This window comes from Panthera onca, chromosome C2 (assembly GCF_046562875.1).
Source record: "Panthera onca isolate mPanOnc1 chromosome C2, mPanOnc1 haplotype 2, whole genome shotgun sequence".
In the NCBI taxonomy this organism is placed as follows: domain Eukaryota; kingdom Metazoa; phylum Chordata; class Mammalia; order Carnivora; family Felidae; genus Panthera; species Panthera onca.
This window is the reverse complement of record NC_138347.1, coordinates 83,654,437-83,672,828: the sequence shown is the minus strand read 5'-3', so window position 1 is coordinate 83,672,828 and position 18,392 is coordinate 83,654,437. Positions and strand designations below refer to the sequence as shown.

Below are 18,392 nucleotides of genomic sequence, written 5' to 3'. Positions count from 1 at the left end.
AGGCCTTCAACCAATTGGATGAGGCCACCCACATTAGAGAGGATATTCTGCTTTACTCAGTGTACAGATTCAAATGTTAATCTCACCCAGTAACACCCTCACAGACACACCCAGAAATGACGTTTGACCAGATATCTGGGCAATCCATAGCCTAAACAAACTGACACTTAAAATTAACCATCATACCTGACGTTTGACCAGATATCTGGGCAACCCATAGCCTAAACAAACTGACACTTAAAATTAACCATCATACCCTCCGTGGGCCTCAGTTTCCTCAATTTTACAAAGAGGAGATAGGTTCTGGTGATATTCAGTTTTATTTCTGGTTCTATGAACTTACCAGAAGACCTAGCCTATTCTGTAATCAGACAGGATAATAATATTACCTGGAGATATGTGTTGTAAAAAGCAAATAAGATATTATGTATGAAAGTGTAAAGCAGTGAGATTATTATTTTTTGAGATTATTGAAGTGCTCTGTAAGATTATAAAATTATTATCGCTACTAATTATCATAATTATCATGCCCTCTCCTTGGCTGTTACCCATGGTAACCTGTAGTCAATGCCACTATTACTGTCAGTTACATCTTGCAGCCCTACTGTTCCCCTACATTGTCACAATGTTTCAGCCATTATCTCAGTCATTGTCAACTTTACTACTCTGCTTGAAGATGTAGATTTCATTATTCAAGTATAGCAAGACCAACATATGAGCAGTTGACTGTCATTGAAAAAATAGTTACTCATAGTTCCCAGCAAAGGAGGTACACCGTGCCACATGGGGCCACATGCAGAAGCACTAGAATCCATCAGGAGGGAGAGGAAGCAAGAGAAAAACATGGCCAAGAACAGAAAGGAATAGGTGAGGCAGGGAAGCAGATTTAGAATTGGGTGGTTTGAGTAATTTCAGCAGACTCTAGGACTTTGGGGCTGTCTCTAGTAGCCAGGTACGTAGCCCTGGGGCAATGAAGGCAGGGGAACAATGACCCAAAGGTGAGAGCCCAGTGAGAAGCACTGGTTGGGATAAAGTCTTAGATTGGTTGGTTTACATATGAAAGATACTCTCCTAAGGGAGTTGTTTGCTATCTGTAGGAATTTGCTAACCCCAGGAGACACAGCACCTTCTAGCAGGCAAAGCCCCAAAAGCACCAAAATAAAAACACTTAATAGACACCTCAGTACTTAATACATACCCTAACAAGGTATTGATCTTTACTATCATAGTTTAATTTTTTTTTTTTAATTTTTTTTTTTCAACGTTTTTAATTTATTTTTGGGACACAGAGAGACAGAGCATGAACGGGGGAGGGGCAGAGAGAGAGGGAGACACAGAATCGGAAACAGGCTCCAGGCTCCGAGCCATCAGCCCAGAGCCTGACGCGGGGCTCGAACTCACAGACCACGAGATCGTGACCTGGCTGAAGTCGGACGCCCAACCGACTGCGCCACCCAGGCGCCCCTATCATAGTTTAATTTCATTGAAACTGAGAGTTCACAGTTAAGAGAGTTCTTTCTCTATTTTTCATTTGTTCACTTGACTAGCGTCTGTAAAGCACTTACTATGTACAGGACATTATCTTCAGTCCTGGGTACAAAGAAGGAAAACAAACAGTGCTTTTCTTTAAGTGGGGGTAACATGATGAAACAAGTTAAAATGCCTGTGATAAATGTTTTGACAATAGGAAGTCCTGTAACAGGAGAGACACCAAACACAGCCTGAAAGGGACAAGATTCCTCAGTGCCATGTCCCCTACCCCACACTATGAAGTTGGGGGGCTCAGCTCAGAGCCTGTGGCAAAAGAACTGAATAAATTCTCCTTTTCTCCTTGTCTTCTCCCAACAGCTCCTCCAATAAGGTCCTTTTGAATAAAAAAGAACATTTTGTCGGGGGGTGTGGTAGGGGCAGAGGGAGAGAGAACAAGTCTTTTTTTTTTTTTTTTTTTTTTTCCTGAGAGAGAGAAAGAACACTCACCAGGAAGGGGCAGAGAGGGAGAGAGAGAATCTTAAATAGGATGTGCTTAAGGTTGTATGTATAGTATTATAGTATTAACTCAAATATGCAAAAAATATGTATAAATAGCTATAGATGTATTAATATATCATGACCTGAGCTGAAATCAAGAGTCGGTGTCCAACGGACTGAGCCACCCAGGTGCCTCTTGAATAAATTTTTTTAATGTTCATTTATTTATTTTTGAGAGGGAGAGAGTATATGTGTGTGCAAGTGGGGGAGGGGACAGAGAGAAAGAGAGAGAGAGAGAGAGAAGGAGGGAGACACAGAATCTGAAGCAGGCTCCAGGCTCTGAGCTCTTATCACAGAGCCTGATGCTGGGCTCAAAATCACAAACCGTGGGATCATGACCTGAGCCAAAGTTGAATGCTTAACTGACTGAGCCACCCAGGCACCCCTTGAATAAAATTTTTGGACGAAATGATTTTCCCTTTACATTTCTGAGAATTCACCATAAGGAAATCCTGCAGTAGAAGTAAAAGTCTATATGCAGAAAGATGTCCATTGCAGAATTATCAAAATTGGGGGAGAAAAAAACTAGATGTAATATAAGTATCCAAAAACAATGGAATAATTGAACAAAGTAAGGCACAGCTACCAATGCACATTATGAAGGACAAAGAACTATATAATGGCTCAGAAGGAGAACAGACCCTAGAGTCAGATTTTCTAAACTTCATCCTTTGTGCAAAGTAGTTAATGTTCCTGTTTCTCAGTTTTCCCTTGTAAAATGGGGTTAGCTAATAATAGTTGCTATCTTGTACTGTTGTTATGGAGATTGAACAAGATACTTTAAGTAAAGCACTTAACAAACACCTAGAGTAGTGCTTAGAAAATGTTGCCATTACTGTTTTCATTATCAATATGAAGTTAATTGAGTGTACTTAATAAAGCATAGAAAATGTTCCCAGTACAGTCTTAAGTGAAAAAAATATATAAAATAGTAAGTATGTAAACAAATGCTGAGCCTGTGAGAAATACATGTGAAATAGTGGTATTGATAGCATAGTAACATTATGAATTATATTTTAATGAAAGATTTTAATCTTATTTCAAACTTCCGTCTTACTAGAAAAGGAGAGGGATGAATAAAAAATAAAACTGAAAATATTAGGTAACACTAAAGTAGTTGTATGGTAGGAGACTCAAAAAACATCAAAAATAAAAATGGGATTCATGTTTGCAGAGTTGATGAGCCTTTATCACCTTCAATTTGGGGAAAGACATCTTTTTTTAACATATAAAGCTCCAACTGATCTCAATTATTTAGTTATAACATGTTGATGGAAGCTAATTCCAGGCTACAGGTCAGTGTCATTGGGACTGCCAAGAGGTTGAAGATGAAAACAGATTAGAGAGAAGGAAATAGAAAACTGAATATTAAATGTTGATATATAAGAGTTTATTTTGTATGTATAGTATTGACTCAAATATTTAAAACTATCTATAACTAGCTATAGATGTATTAATATAAACATAAAGTAAAAAATTGGAAATGTATTGCAATTTCTTCTTTGTCCTTTCTAAAGTTGTCTACTCAGTATATAATACTTTTAAATCGGGAAAAAGAGAACTTTAAAAAAATATTCATTTCTTCTTTTTACAGCAAGGGATCTTTAACGAGAAGGTAAGAGGGAGAGCACAAGCCAGTGATGTCGTAAATTCCCTAGTGCATGTGATTGTTTACTCTAAAAAGTCCCTGAGTTGGGAGCTAAAAATAATAAGAGCTGGGGGCTGAATTTGGGGAGGCAACAAGTCCCACAAGAAAGGCTGTGAGCGGGGCAAACTGGGGTTCGGCACAGGAGCTGGGTGACTAAGAGAAAGGGAAGGTTAGCTCAGTCTCTCCCTTAGGAGTGGGGACTGCATAAGGAGTTGGTGCTCAGCCAGGGATGCAGCTTGGAGAGGCTTTGTGGGGAGCACTACTTCACGAATGGAAGAGTCGTTTTAAAGGTTCAGTGGAGGAGCCACGTTCAGTTTAGCCTCCCCAATCTCATTGGCCTGTCAAGCAGGCTTTCCTACTCCCAGACCTGGAACCTGATTTCTGGTCATGTGTAACCTCTGATCCAACCAATTCCTTTCCAAAGAATTTTTTGTACCTGCAGGTATGTTCTGATTTAGGTGCTTCTTTAACTAAACGACCTTTTCCAATGAAGTCCTTTTAACAAAGAAAAACACAGACTTCCCGTACTTCAAAAACTAGACAAGCCTTTGGAAACAGTTTAGCCAAATGCTCTCATGAGTGCAAGGCACTGTGGCTTTTCTAAAAGCCGGGGGGAAACCGGGGCCCAAGGAGATTAAGTGATTTGTCCAGGGTGACTGGGTAAGGTATGGCAGGGCCCCCCATGATCCCTCTTTTTTCTGTGTATTTGTTTTCTACTACCCCATGTTGTTCCTTGTTAAACAAGAAGAATCTTTCTTTGCCGGGATACATCAACACAAAGTTAGCTCCTGTCATAATAGGATTTATCATAATATCTTGACGAATAATGCTTACCACTATGTCCTGACTGAATAACATCCTTTATTGAGGCCTATCTGCTTTTTATAAGCTGTCTTTTAATTCTCATAATAAAAAGGTATTATTAGAATGCATTTTCAGACAAAGCATCAAAGCAGTTAAATAAACCATCCACCATCACCCTGTTAGGTAGCAGAGTCAGGATCTGAACCCAGTCCATCTGAATCCGAAGTTACCTTCTTGAATATCCATAAAAATGTCCTGATGCATGTGTGTATGTGTGTGTGAACACTATACTATATATATAATGGATTATTACTCAGTCTCAAAAAAGAAGGAAATCCTGCCATTTGGAACAACATGGGTGAATCTGGATGAGCTAAATGAATGAGCCAGACACAAAGACAAATATTGCATAATCTCACTTATATATGGAATCTAAAAAAAGTTGAAGCTATAGAAGCAGAGAACAAAATGGTATTGCCAGGGGCTGGGGGCTGGGAAAATGTGAAGATGTTTAGCAAAGTACAAAGTTTCTGTTTTGCAAGATGAATTAAGTTTGAGACCCTAATGTACAACAATGTGACTATAATTAACAATACTTTATTGTATTCTTGAAATTTCCTAAGAGGGGAGCTCTGAAATGTTCTTATAAAGAAGGAAGAAAACAGTGGGAGCCTGGCTGGCTTAGTCATGGAACATGCAACTCTTGATCTCAGGATTGTGAGTTCGAGTCCAACACTGAGAATAGAGATTACTTAAAAATAAAATCTTAAAAAAAAAAAAAAAAGGTAACTATCTGAGGTGCTAGATATGTTAATTAGCTTGATTGTGGTAATCATTTCACAATGATTTCAAATCTTGAAGTTGTATACCTGAAATATATACAATTTGTTTTGTATTTTATTTATTTATTTATTTATTTATTTATTTATTTATTTATAGACAGAGCATGAGCCAGGTGAGTTAGAGAGAGGGAAGCACAGAATCTGAAGTATGCTCCAGGCTCTGAGTTGGCAGTACAGAGCCCAATGCAGGGCTCAAACTCACAAACCCTGAGGTCATGAGCTGAAGTAGGACGCTTAACCAACGGAACCACTGAGGCACCCCTATATGATTTTTAATTATCAAATATATTCTAGTAGAAATTTAAAAATAATTTTAAAAAATACCTTGACTGTACAAAAAAAGAAAAAGAAAAAGATACTCTGATGTGGCTAGCCTTTATTAAAGTAAATTCATCATTCTCTGAAGTTCTCTCATTAGTGAAATTGTTTTTTCTTTAATGAAAATGGCAACATTTAAGCACCTTGACATTATATGAGAACTAAATTCCTAAAATGTATTATTTCTAAACACCTTCATAAAGCTACCAGGATAAAAATTTTCGCCCTGGACTTATTTTTATTTCACTTGAGTGTGCAAAGTATTACTACAGTGTATTGCTATAATATGGTAATGCTTTGCATACTCAAGTGAAGGAAAAAAAAAAGGAAGCCAGGGTAAAATTTTTATGAGAACTGTAAAGGAGAAATCTTAGATACTTCCTGTGTTTTATTTTATTTTCCATGAATATGGCGATCTTCACAAGTTTTATATTATGAAACATTTACTCTGGCACTTGAATTAATAAATAAAAAGCAAGGTGCCCTCCAATTCCTTACTAGTCTTCAGGACAAAGATCATTCAGAGTTCATCCTGAAAAGCATCTAAATTTAGAGATTTGCTGCAGGAGCAAAACTTTCATGTACCAGTAATAGAACCAGACTGGCTATCCAAGGTATGTCAGGCATGTGTTTGCGATGCTGTCACAAGCAGGGTCAAGAGTATCTGTCCCTGTGCACTGGTGACCTAGGAGGCCTGCTGTTTCTAGGCCAGTTACAAAGAGATCTGGGGCTGGAAGGAAAGGAGATTGCAGTAGTGAGCACAGGAGCTTATTTGATCACATTTGTCAGGCAAGTGTTTTTTAAAACATTTTTGTTTCATTTGCAAAGTGTATATATGTACATAGTTTTTTTTTTCCTTAGTGTCAAAAATTTACTGAAAAAAACATAGATCTCCCTCAACCCTTAACTGCTAGCCCCTTGATCTGCAACTCAGAGGAAATACATGGCCTTTGAGTGTGGATATTTTAAAGCAGAGGCAAACTGCTTTCCTACATCTGGTAGTCAGTCTCTTTCTATTTTTTAATCTTCCGAATACCCACCGGAAAAGACAAAAGAAGTTAGAGGACAGGACCCTGGTGAATGTTCAGAAAGGCTGCTTTGGCTTGTTTTTCAAATATAGATAACAGAGGTTATAAGATCTTTTACATTTCCTTTATTTCAGTCTTTACCCCTCCTTATTTATTTTTTTATTTTTTTATTTTTAGGGAGAGAGAAAGAGGGAGAGAGAGGATGCACACTTGCACAGGGGAGGGGCAGAGGGCAGAGGAGAGAGAATCTCAAATGCGGGGCTTGATCCCAGGAGCCTGGGATCATGACCTGAGCCAAAATCAAGAGAGTCAATGGATTGAGTCACCCAGGCACCCCCACCCCTCCTATTCTTAAATCAGAGGACAAAGCATATAGGACTTAGCTAGAATTGGTGGGTAACAGCTTTGGTTGTTATTGAGCACTTGCTATATTCCAGGCCCTATATATAGTTTTTGTTTTTCTCAGTTCATCTTTATAATAATTCTATGAGGTGGGTATTTTTATCCTCATTTTTACAGATGAGGAAACTGGGAAAGAGTAAGTAATTTACTCAAGGATATATAGCTACTAAGAAACCGAGATAAATTTTGAACCTAGACTCTCCAACTCTAAAACCCCACTGGAAACACTTAGATTTTCAGTCTTTGTAGGGAGACAGAGGACATGACCAGCAGAGTGCTGAGCCTATGTAAGGAGTGAAAAATGGCATAGCACAAATTAGGGTGGTCCCTGGCCTATCTATCACTGTGTGGGAATTGCTCTGAGATCTGCATTAAAGCTTTGGCAAGGTTGCACTGTTCAAAATGAATGTTGCAGACAGAGGATCTGATGAGCAAGCATCAAGTGAGCTTACTAAAGTGAGAATTCTCAGGCTGGAGATTAGTGTGTCAGCCTCAACAGATGCATTTTCTTAAGAAACTGGATGGGGTCTTTCAAGAACAGGAATGGTCTGCTGCAGATATTCTTGGGCAGGTCCAGCCCTTTCATACCTGCCGAAGAATTCCTGGGAAGGCTTCCAATCAGGCAAAAGGGAACCACAAAGGGACAAGACACTCTTAGAAACTGCAGTCATTTGGAAGGAGAGCAGTGCTAGGGACCGCAGAGAAAGATCAAGTTGGAATTATATATGCCTCTTAAATGTCACACAGGGTAGCAAGAAACTGGAGATGGCGTCAAAGTCCACGTGGCCAGCAGCAGGAATTCTATATGGACTCACAGTCATCTGTGGGACAGATTGCTGAGCAGAGCTTAGAGTGGGAAGAGTCATTTTTTAAACTGGCCTAAGCATGGGACCAGATGCCAGGAACAAGAGAAAACACTTTTCATGTATGTTCATACCTGAGAGGGTTTCACAGCAAGTCATGTGAAAAGGTGCTAGGGGGTGTCCGTTGGAGAATCAGGTCCACCTAGGGCAATCAGGGCAGGAGTAATTATGACAAAACTTTTCCAAAATGTCAGGTTTTTTCTGGGACCAAAGGAAACATCTGAATTCTCACTACTGAGGAATTAAGGAAGCAGAAAGGGAGGTGAAATCAGATGTCCTCAGGGCAGAAGAATGAAGAGCAGAGTAGGGACTGGCATCACAGAGCAGGGAGGGTGCAAGTATGCCTCAGCCCCCTGAAGTCAGAGCCCAGGACTCACGGTGACCAGTCACCCTTATCTGCACCAGTGTAGCAAGTTTGATAACAGGATCACCAACCCTTGGCATCTCATTGACGTCAACCTGGGACAGTTTCAAGAACAAAGCAAGGAATGCCACCCCACCCACCAGCAGAAAATGGGTTTGCTTCAGCTCTGAGGAAAGACACCTTATGGCAGACTGTGCTCATGAGGGGAAAACTCAGGGAAGGGGAGAGGGAGCTCACCTACCAGGTGGCAGACTTACCTCTTTTCCCAGATCTCAAAATGGAAAAATTTCCAGCTGTATCTTTCCTTGTGGAATCCTAATGCTTCTATGTTTGACCTTAAGTTTTGACTGGTCTAGTGGGACTAGACTGTCTGGGTTGGGATTGGAGTAAGAACCTCAAGAGGACAATTCAAACCTTTCCTGGTAACTATATAGCCAGGGAGAGTCGGATCTCTGCATTCAAAGGACTTCAGAGATGAGTCACATCTAACCTCACCAGAGAAAAAGGGAGGGAAGGCGTGGGCCTCAAGACTGGAGAGACTCAGGTGCCAAGAGCAAATAGTGTGCTGTGTTTACTCTCCCCTTCACTCAACACTCCGAGGTAGTATTGTGTAACAGACTTGCTAAGACGTTAGTGTATGGAGGAAAATGGGGCGGGAGTGGGGTGGGCAGAGATCATTTGTTATTTTTGCTATTCTCTGTCTTTTTTTTTTAAGTTTTTTTTTTTTTTTTTTTTTTTTTTAATGTTTGTTTCTTGTTGAGAGAAAGAGAGCATGAGCAGGGGAGGGCAGAGAGAGGCGGGGACAGAGGATCCGAAGCGGGCACTACGCTGACAGCAGCGAGACCAATGTGAAGCTCAAATTCACAAACCGTGAGATCATGACAGGAACCAAAGTCCAACACTCAACCAGCTGAACCACCCAAGCACCACCCCCCCTTTTTTAAGTTTTATTTATTTAAGTAATCTCTATATCCATCGTGGGGCTTGAACTCACAACTCTGAGATTAAGAGTCTCACACTCCTCCAACTGAGCTAGCCAGGAGCCTCAATATTCTCTGTCTTCCGAAGAATGGAGCTCTCCTCTTTGAAAGATGATGAGTGTGAAAATACGAATTGCAGAAAAGGAGATGGGGGGGGGGGTGTATCTAGGAGGAAGGTTGGCAGAGAACATGGAAAGGGAGGAAGCCCAAGTTTGTGGTTGGAGAGAGGTCCAAAGAGAGGGTGCCTGGTGGGGAAAAGAGGAGTAGCTAATACCAATAGAGAAGGTAAGATGAGGGAGCAGAGATGTTTGAAGGGAATTGTTATGGAGTTTTGTGGTGTGAAATGCCTTATGATTTTCTCTTTATGAAACCTTCAGTAAAATCTCCATTCATCAGTGCTTTGCAACTGGGATTTGTTACAAGGGAGATCAAAGGACACAGCTACATTCAGAGACTGGATATAAACACAGTGTGACTGTCACTTCTAAAGGACCTGAGAGGTATTCACGGCTTCACAGCAGGTCAAGGAGAGAGGAAACAATCAGAGGAGGTAGCACCAGAGATGAGCCTTAACCAATGACCAACATTTCTACTACAATAGTGCACAGGGGCTTTAAGTGTGAGAGGCCAAGAGGGGAGCCAGAAAGGTCTGAAAGTGTTTCATATTGTTTAGAGAATGGTGATTTACTATGTCCTGACAGTTGTCTGCATGAAGAAATGGAGCAGGCTGGAGAGAAAAAAAGAATGCTGGAAGAACTATGGATGATAGGCCATACCTTAAAGGTTGTCGTGGATGTGCTGGAGAGCAGAACAGAGGGAAATGGGGTATTTGCAAGAAAAGAATATGGCACAGTATGCTATATCCCTGAAAGAGAAAATAGGTCTGAAGACCCTCTGATTCCCCTACTCCACGTAGCTGCCTCCTTCAAATGACTAAGCCAACCTGAATTGTAAACGTTGTATAAGATAAATCATGTTTCAGCTTAATCTTACTCAACTTCAGTAGATTCCCCCTGGATTTGACATCTCTGCTCTGCTCCTATTCCAGCCCTAGCTGAGGAAAAGACTGCCACCGGGCCATGCTCATTGATTTGTGGGAGAGGTGTAATTCCCAGGGCCCTCCACCAATGCTGAAACTACCTGTATTCTGGTTGCCTGAGGAGCTCCCACACCCACCAGTAGGCCTCTTCCTGTCTACAGAGCTGCCTATTCTATGGGTCCCCTCAATCTCTTCCACTCTCAGAACTCTGAGTGATTAGATTACCCTGCACAACTGCTGCAACAGAGTCTGAGGACCTCCGTATATAGATGAGTCCAGGTTGTCTGGTGGCAATTTTTTTTTTTTTTAACAAATCATTTTTTTTTTTTTTTGAGAGAGAGAGAGAGAGTGAGTGAATGGGGAAAGGGGGTAGAGGGAGAGAGAATCTGAAGCAGGCTCTATGCTCAGTGCAGAGCCCCTATGTGGGGCTCCATCCCACGACCCTGGGATCATGACCTGAACCAAAATCAAGAGTCAGACACTCAACCAACTGAGCCACCCAGGTGCCCGTGCAATTTTTTCACTCTGATCCCTATAACCTCAAGAAGTAGAGCTCATTCCATCAGTTAACATATTGAACATCTACTAGGGAATCTATGATACAAAATGAATTAAGACATGATCCCTGGGACACTTGACTGGCTCAGTCGGGGGAGCATGTGACTCTTGATCTCAGGGTTGTGAGTTCGAGCCCCACATTGGGTATAGAAATTATTTAAAAATAAAATCTAAAAAAAAAAGAAAAGTCTTGATCCCTGACCTCAGGGGTCTAAGTTGAGAAAGACATGTAAATAAACATGGATAAGTAATGTGTTAACTGCTAAGAAGGAGGTAAGGAAGGGCTGCTGTGGAAAGATAGAGCAGAGACAACTAGTCCAGAGGGTATTGGGGAGGAAAGAAGAGTTCCCCAGGACTCCTGGAAGGAAAGGCAGGAATTAGCCCAGTGAAGGAATGGAGGTGGCATAAGAGGCATAGGGAGCAAGCTGTGGATGCAAATGGCCTGGAGACAGAGCAAGTCCTTTGGGCAGCTGTGGGTAGTTCATCGAAGCTGGTGTTCAGGCTGCATAGGTAGACCCCAGGGTGCATCAAGAAGGATCTTGTATGCATTGCCAGGGAATTGGGACTTTATAAAGGCAGGGAGAGCCATGGGTTCCTACTCCAGGAAAAACAAAAAGCCATATGAGACAGGAAATTGTATATTATTTGAGTCAGCACTGAATAATAAATACACAGTCCTAATAACATAAACATTAAATAACAATTTAACCAGAAATTATAATATTAGAAGGATGGCGGGAACAGGCATGACAGCTTCCTTATTAAGACATAGCCATGTTATGTGAAAATATAGATGCAAATAATCGGAATAGCTCAAATAATTGTGGTTTGCTTCTAAAGAATGAGGAGTAGAAAGGATGGGAGATGGGACTGCTGTTTTACCACTAGCCTTGTAATATGTAACTTTGTAAATAAGCTTTTTAGAAAGATAATTATGTACCTATATTAATATAAATAAAAACTCTTTTTAAGTATCTATGTGTAAACCTCAGCTTCATCACTTAATAACTGAGTGACCAGGGGACAACTCTTTATCCTATCTGTAGTTTCTTCATCTGTAAATTGGAATAGTAACACCTATTTTGCAGGGTTATTATGAGGATTAGAGAATATATGTGAAGTGCATAGCACTGAGTCTGAAGCTTAGTAAATAATATAATTCGATATTTATTAAATATTTAATATATAAACATAATAAATTGCAGGCATTTTCTTTTTAAGTTTTTAAATTTAAGTAATCTCTACACCCAAGGTGGTATTCAAACTCACGACTCTGAGATCAAGAGTCTTGGGCTTTTCTGATTGAGCCAAGCAGGTGCTCCCTGAGTATTTTTGTTTTTAATAAGAGATGGAAAAGAGGCCTAAAAAGTATATTTAGAAGGACTGGAAACATGCCTTCTTTATTTATTTCCACCTCCGGTCATTGGAACACATTCCATTATTTAACAAAAAGGTATGACTGTATTCATAAAGTATAGAAGGGAGAGAAGTTATCCCAATATTAGAAGCCAAAACCTAGTTAAATGTTTGAAAAATCAGGTGGTTGAAAAAATGTTTGCAGAAACAAAAGGAGAAAATGCTGTCCTTTGAGGTATCTATCTGCCTGAGAAAATAAGGATTTGTGACGTTGTTCACTTGCACTAAGTTTAAAATAAAAGGTAGGGGTGCCTAGGTGGCTCAGTCAGTTAAGCCTCGGACTTGGACTCAGGTCATGATCTTAAGGCAAGTTCGAGCTGCCTGGGGTTCTGCTAGACAGCTCAGAGCCTGGAGCCTACTTGGGATTCTGTGTCTTCCTCTCTGTCTGCCCTCCCCCGCTCATGTTCTGTCTCTCTCTCTCAAAAATATAATAAACATTAAAAAAATAAAAGGTAACCTAGCATTTGATATGACTGATATGAGTGAAATGAACAGATTTGCAGAGAAAGGCAGTTTCCCTGACCTGTCTAGCAACCAGAGCTAGTCCCTTTCACCCCTCCGGTCCTCAAATTTCCAGGTTGTGTATACAGGGGTCAAAAAAAAGATCTCTATGCCTAGGCCCACGCTCTAAGGTTCTGAGAATTGTCGGCAACGCGCTTTTGCCTGGGGACGTGGCAATAAACAAATGACTCGGGGTTTCTCACTAGGCTCCTAACACGGATGGATTTCCTTAACCCGTTTCTACCTAAAACAAAGTATTTCCGAATTAGCACCCTTAGATTGCTAATTGGGTCTCCTCACATTTGGCACCGACACCCCCCCCCCCCCCCATAGCGGGAAACCCTAGTGGCCCGGAAGGCGCCCCAGGAGTGGGAACTACATATCCCAGGGTGCCCCAGGGCGGGGGGCACCCACTCGGATTGGCCAGGGGTCGGTGACGCTCAGTGTTTTGGCCCGGACGGTCACATGTTTCCTTTGTTGTGAGCTACAGCAGACACTGGTGGCTGGAGGGGGACGCCGGCGCTGGGGAGAGCGCTGCGCCGCGGGCCGCTGAGGGAACGCAGGGGCCGCCGCTGGCCGTTTCCAGCCTTCGCCGAGAGGTACCAGGGTTGACAGCTCCGGACTAGCCGAAAGGCGACGAACCGGCCAGAGCCGGGAGCGGAGGGGCGGCCGAGGTCGCGACCACTGGGGTGTCTGCAGAAAGAAGCCAGCGTTGGCCGGCGTCTCGGAGCCAGACGTGGGGCCTGAGGGGAGATTGAGGCTGGTACTGCAGGGCCTCTGTCTGGGGTGCAGCGTCTCCAGGGCACCCTGGGGGGGGGGGGGGATTGGTCTTCAATCCCGGCACTGTAACGGCAGCCCTGAAGGGAGGGCACCTCCGCCTCCTGGCACTACCCTCCCGGAACCGCGGCGCTGCCGGCGCGCCCCGCCGGGGGCGGGTTGGGAGGAGCATGGCCGCCCGGGCTGGGGGTAGCAGGTGCGGGTCACCCCTTCGCCTCGAGGGAGGAGCAGCTGGCGGACAGGGCTGGGCAGATGGGCCCCGCATGTTGCTGATGGGCTTTGAACGAGGCGCTGCTCTTTTTCAATCGAAGGAAGCAATGAGAATGAGAAGGTCTCAAGTCAAGTCTTTTCGTTTCGTGGGGGCCACCCTTGGTCCTGTTGGGGAGGACTGACGGGGTCAAGGTGGGTCCCAGGGCAACGGGCCAGAGAAGCCCCATTAAAGCGGTTACGAAATGTGCTCGGCACTGTCACCTGACCGTTACCCCCGCCCCCACCCCCACCCCCCGCGAGCCTTTGTTTACCACGGATGGCGGCTGAGCCAGCGCCGGGAACCCAGCCCTGGAGCGACTGTCCCCGGGGAGTCGGGGCGGGCGGGGGCGCCGGCGTTCAGCCCGCGGAGTCCCCGCCTAACCTCCCCACCTTCCTACCAGTCCAGGACTCGGTTTCTTAATTTGGTTCCTAATGTCCCCGCCCCCCAAGTTCTGGACACTTGGGGCTCTTGACTGTTATCACAGCTGGGATTGGGCGCCGGCGGCTGCCTGCAGGCGGGACGACTGGGCGAGTTCCGAGTGTTTATTGGCGGTTGTCCTGTCGTTGTGCCCAAGCAGCTCTTCCCCGCCCCCTTGAAGGTGATCTGGAGGACGCGCGGGAGCGCGCGCTCTCGGCTTCGGCGCTCCTGCGGCCCTTTTGGAGCTAGCGGCGCGCGTTCCCGCGCGGAAGGACTGGAGCGAGAGACCCAGCCCTGTCACGACTGTCCCTCGGTGACCGCCGCAGCTTCTGCCAGAACCTTAGGCAGTTCTGGGACTGCAGAGGACTGCAGCGCGGGCGCCCTTGGAGGACCGGAAAATTAGCCCTATTTAACTAGTGTCGCCTTATTACCGAGATGGTGGGAAGGAAATCCTTATGTGAATTTGTGCTTGCTGATTCTGTAAACAACGTATGAGTAGCTAAATAAGGACCATAACGCCATATTTTAGGATGCCTCACTCACCCCTGAGGCAGTGACTGTTCACAGTTGATTTTAGTGATTAATCACTTGCTTTCAAGCAGCTTTTTAAAAATTACTTTTTAGGCTTTTTAGGTCCACCAGCCGAGCTTGATTTCTATTAGGAATGTAAAATAGATTTAAAATCTACCCGGTATGGGGGCGCCTGGGTGGCGCAGTCGGTTAAGCGTCCGACTTCAGCCAGGTCACGATCTCGCGGTCCGTGAGTTCGAGCCCCGCGTCAGGCTCTGGGCTGATGGCTCGGAGCCTGGAGCCTGTTTCCGATTCTGTGTCTCCCTCTCTCTCTGCCCCTCCCCCATTCATGCTCTGTGTCTCTCTGTCCCAAAAATAAATAAAAAACGTTGAAAAAAAAAATTAAAAAAAAATAAAAAATAAAATCTACCCGGTATCGACTAAGATTAAAATTAGAATTCTACTTAAAATAAATAAATAAATGATAGCTTAGGGATATCGTTCTAAAAGTTAAGCGCCTTGTATAGCCCGGTTTAGATTGTTTTCCTTGTTTAGAGGACTGTGGCACACTCCTATATTTATCTCCATTGTAATTAAAAATTTTGAATGAATTACAAATATGTTGTTTTAAAATTGTAAATTTAGGGGCGCCCGGGTGGCTCAGTGGATTAAGCCTCTGACTTTTGAGTTTGGCTCAGGTCATGATCTCATGGTTGGAGAGATCTAGCCCTCCTTGGGAGGGACACCACGGAGCCTGCTTTGGACCCTCTCTCTCTCTCCCTCTTTCTCTGCCCCCCCCCCCAATAAACATTAAAAAGTGTAAATTAAGATGACAATAATAAAATCTCCAAGAACAATCACGTTAGCCACAGTGTATTATAGATGTGGTTTGCTTAATTTCATGAATAGGGTACTTGAGTTTTATCATGTTTTCTTTTCCTGTAAATTTATAGGAATTCACCCAAGAATAATGCATTTCTATAGGAGGTAAATTGAGTTCCCTGGCTGAAGCAGAAATTGAATATGAACAGTTCTCATTTGTTACGCATTCTTAATATATTTTTAAAATTCAAGTGGAGATGACTATACCAGAAGGGCAGCTTCTGAAATCCCACACTCCTCATCACTTGTGCATTGAGGGCATTTAACGTATCTAAGTACAAAATGCAATCTTTAAATCAGCATTAAAAAGCTTGCATATCTAGACAAAGCCTGTGACTCATATCTGAACATAAAAAAGAAATATTCTGAGTTAGGGCTATAAGCTTTAATTTAAACTTTCTTGACTTCTGTTCAAGTTGCTAAAACCTTAATCCTTTTTCAGAAAACTTTCTTTTAACTTCCTTGTTTTTCTGCCATTTCATTAAAACCCAAAGGTCAAGCCTATGACAAATAAATACTATTAAGTGACTGCAGTTATTTTTGTATATACTTTTACCTAGAAATTTGGGACATCCTTTTTCAATAAATATTTAGGTATGGACTGTATACTGAAAAATGTAAATAAAATAGCCTCATAAGTGTATCCATATAAATATACGAAAAATACGTTTTGTATGATTCTGATTGTGTTGTGATTAAAACAAAATGTGGCCACCTGACAACTATTGACATTTTAAAACCCTTATTCTTTATCCTGTTAAAAACAATACCTGGGGTTCATGGGTGGCTCAGTCAGTTAAGTGTCTGACTCTTGCTTTTAGCTCGGGTCATGATCTCATGGTTCATGAGTTAGACACCCCCCCCCCCCCCCCCCCATAGAGCTCTGTGCTGACAGCAGGAGACCTGCTTGGGATTCTCTCTCTCTCTCTCTCTCTCTCTCTCTCTCTACCCCTCCCCTACTCTCATGCTCTCTCTCAAAGTAAATAAAGTTAAAAATAAACAAAAAACACAATAGCTGAACTAACTTTAATTGATGGGTTTGTCACTGTAAATTCATCACCCAAGGGCTTATAATTTTTCAGCATTTGGCACATCCTAAAGTCTAGCAACTTGATGTTTAAAAGTGATTAGGCTTTGTACTCAATAGTTTCTAAAACTTATTCTGTAAATAATTTGTGTCACCACTAAGGTAAATAAAAGTCACTAACTTACAAGTACTTTTATACATAGAGAAGTTGCTTGAAATACTGGATCTCAAACCTGTTTGAGTGGCAGAGCAGCAGGTAGGGTCCTTGCAGATTTAATTTGATTTTAAAATAAAATCATGCATTAAATACCTAAAAGAAACATGTTAGCATAAAACCAAATGACATTAAGTTTACATGTTAAGTCTAGTGAGAAGCATGAGTAGGCTCAATAAGGCAGCTTGATAGCAGGTGTGATTTTACATATATATATATATACGTATGCGTATATATATACATATATAAGTATATGTATGCATACTTATATATGTATATATATACGCATACGTATATATATATATATACATATATACACATATACATATTTATATATGTATATATATACACATACGTATATATATATAAACTGGAACTCATGAACTGTGAGATCATGACCTGAGTCAAAGTTGGACACTTAAAGGCCTGAGCCACCCAGGCACCCTAGGTGTGATGTTTGATAATTAACATTTTTTTTTTCCTTTGTGGGTTGGGAAATATTAGTAACCAAAAGTTTCAAGGCAAGGGAGAAAAACACTGAATGGAGAAATCTGATTTTTTTGTTATGTGATTTGAGAGAAGAGGGTATTTTTTTTAATTATAGAACTATATTGTCAAGTCTGACACATTAAGCACTGCTAAAGTTTTAATCATTAGATACCTCTTACTTTTTTTCTCTCATTAATCAAAGTCAGAACATATTGACCATTTGAATTCTAGTCAACAAGGGATAATCCCTAATTGCTATAAACCTAGAGAAAGAAATTTAAGTGTTAGTTGGTTTCTGGTGTCTTATGGTGGGTAAATATGTTCTTGGTGGTTCCATTAAGAAATTAGAAACGCTAGGGGTACCTGGGTGTCTCAGTTGGTTAGGCTTCAGCTCTTGATTTTGACTCATGTCATGATCTCATGATTTCTGTGTTCAAGCCCTGCATCGGGCTCTGAACTGATGGCACGGAGCCTGCTTAAGATTCTCTTTCTCTCTCCCTCTCTCTCTGCCCCTCTCCCACTTGCATGCACTCTCTCTCTCTCAAAATAAATAAATAAACTTTAAGGGGCGCATGTGTGGCTCAGTCAATTAAGCGTCTGACGCTTGATTTTGGCTCAGGACGTGATCTCACAGTTTTGGAGTTTGAGGCCTGTGTGGGGCTCTGTACTGGATGTACAGCCTGCTTGGGGTTCTTTCTCTCTTCCTGTCTCTCTCAAATAAATACACTTTAACAAATAAATAAATAAATAAACTTTAAAAGAATAAAAAAGAAATTAGAAATGTTGAAAATAATATACTGTTTATTTACTATTTCTTGAATTATTTTTCATTCAGTTATGTAAAATAAACCCTTTATCCTCCTTTCAGAGGAAAAAAAAAGAAAGAAAAAATAATATTTTTAAGACTGGGCTTTAAATACTGGATTTGTAAAACTTGGTTTAGGAACCACTCACTGCTCCAAGAGTAAAGCTTTAAATTAAAATTTCAAGAGTGTAAATTTATAGTTTTTAACAAGTCATTAAATAGAATGGTTC

At 41.8% G+C, this 18,392-nt stretch overlaps 1 protein-coding gene across 6 annotated transcripts in view; it reads left to right on the top strand.

Annotated features, from left to right (window-relative positions):
• Positions 1-13,286: 13,286 nt before the first annotated feature.
• KLHL24 (kelch like family member 24) overlaps positions 13,287-18,392 on the top strand; it is a 43,669-nt gene continuing 38,563 nt past the window's right edge. For 4 of the 6 annotated variants that reach the window (XM_060639338.3, XM_060639335.3, XM_060639336.3 and 1 more), the window contains exon 1: positions 13,287-13,390. The gene's annotated coding sequence lies outside the window, so the exon portion shown is untranslated. Of the gene's footprint in view, positions 13,391-13,441; positions 13,555-18,392 lie in introns of those variants that run through there. The other 2 variants (XM_078453179.2, XM_060639331.3) reach the window with 2 other exon arrangements.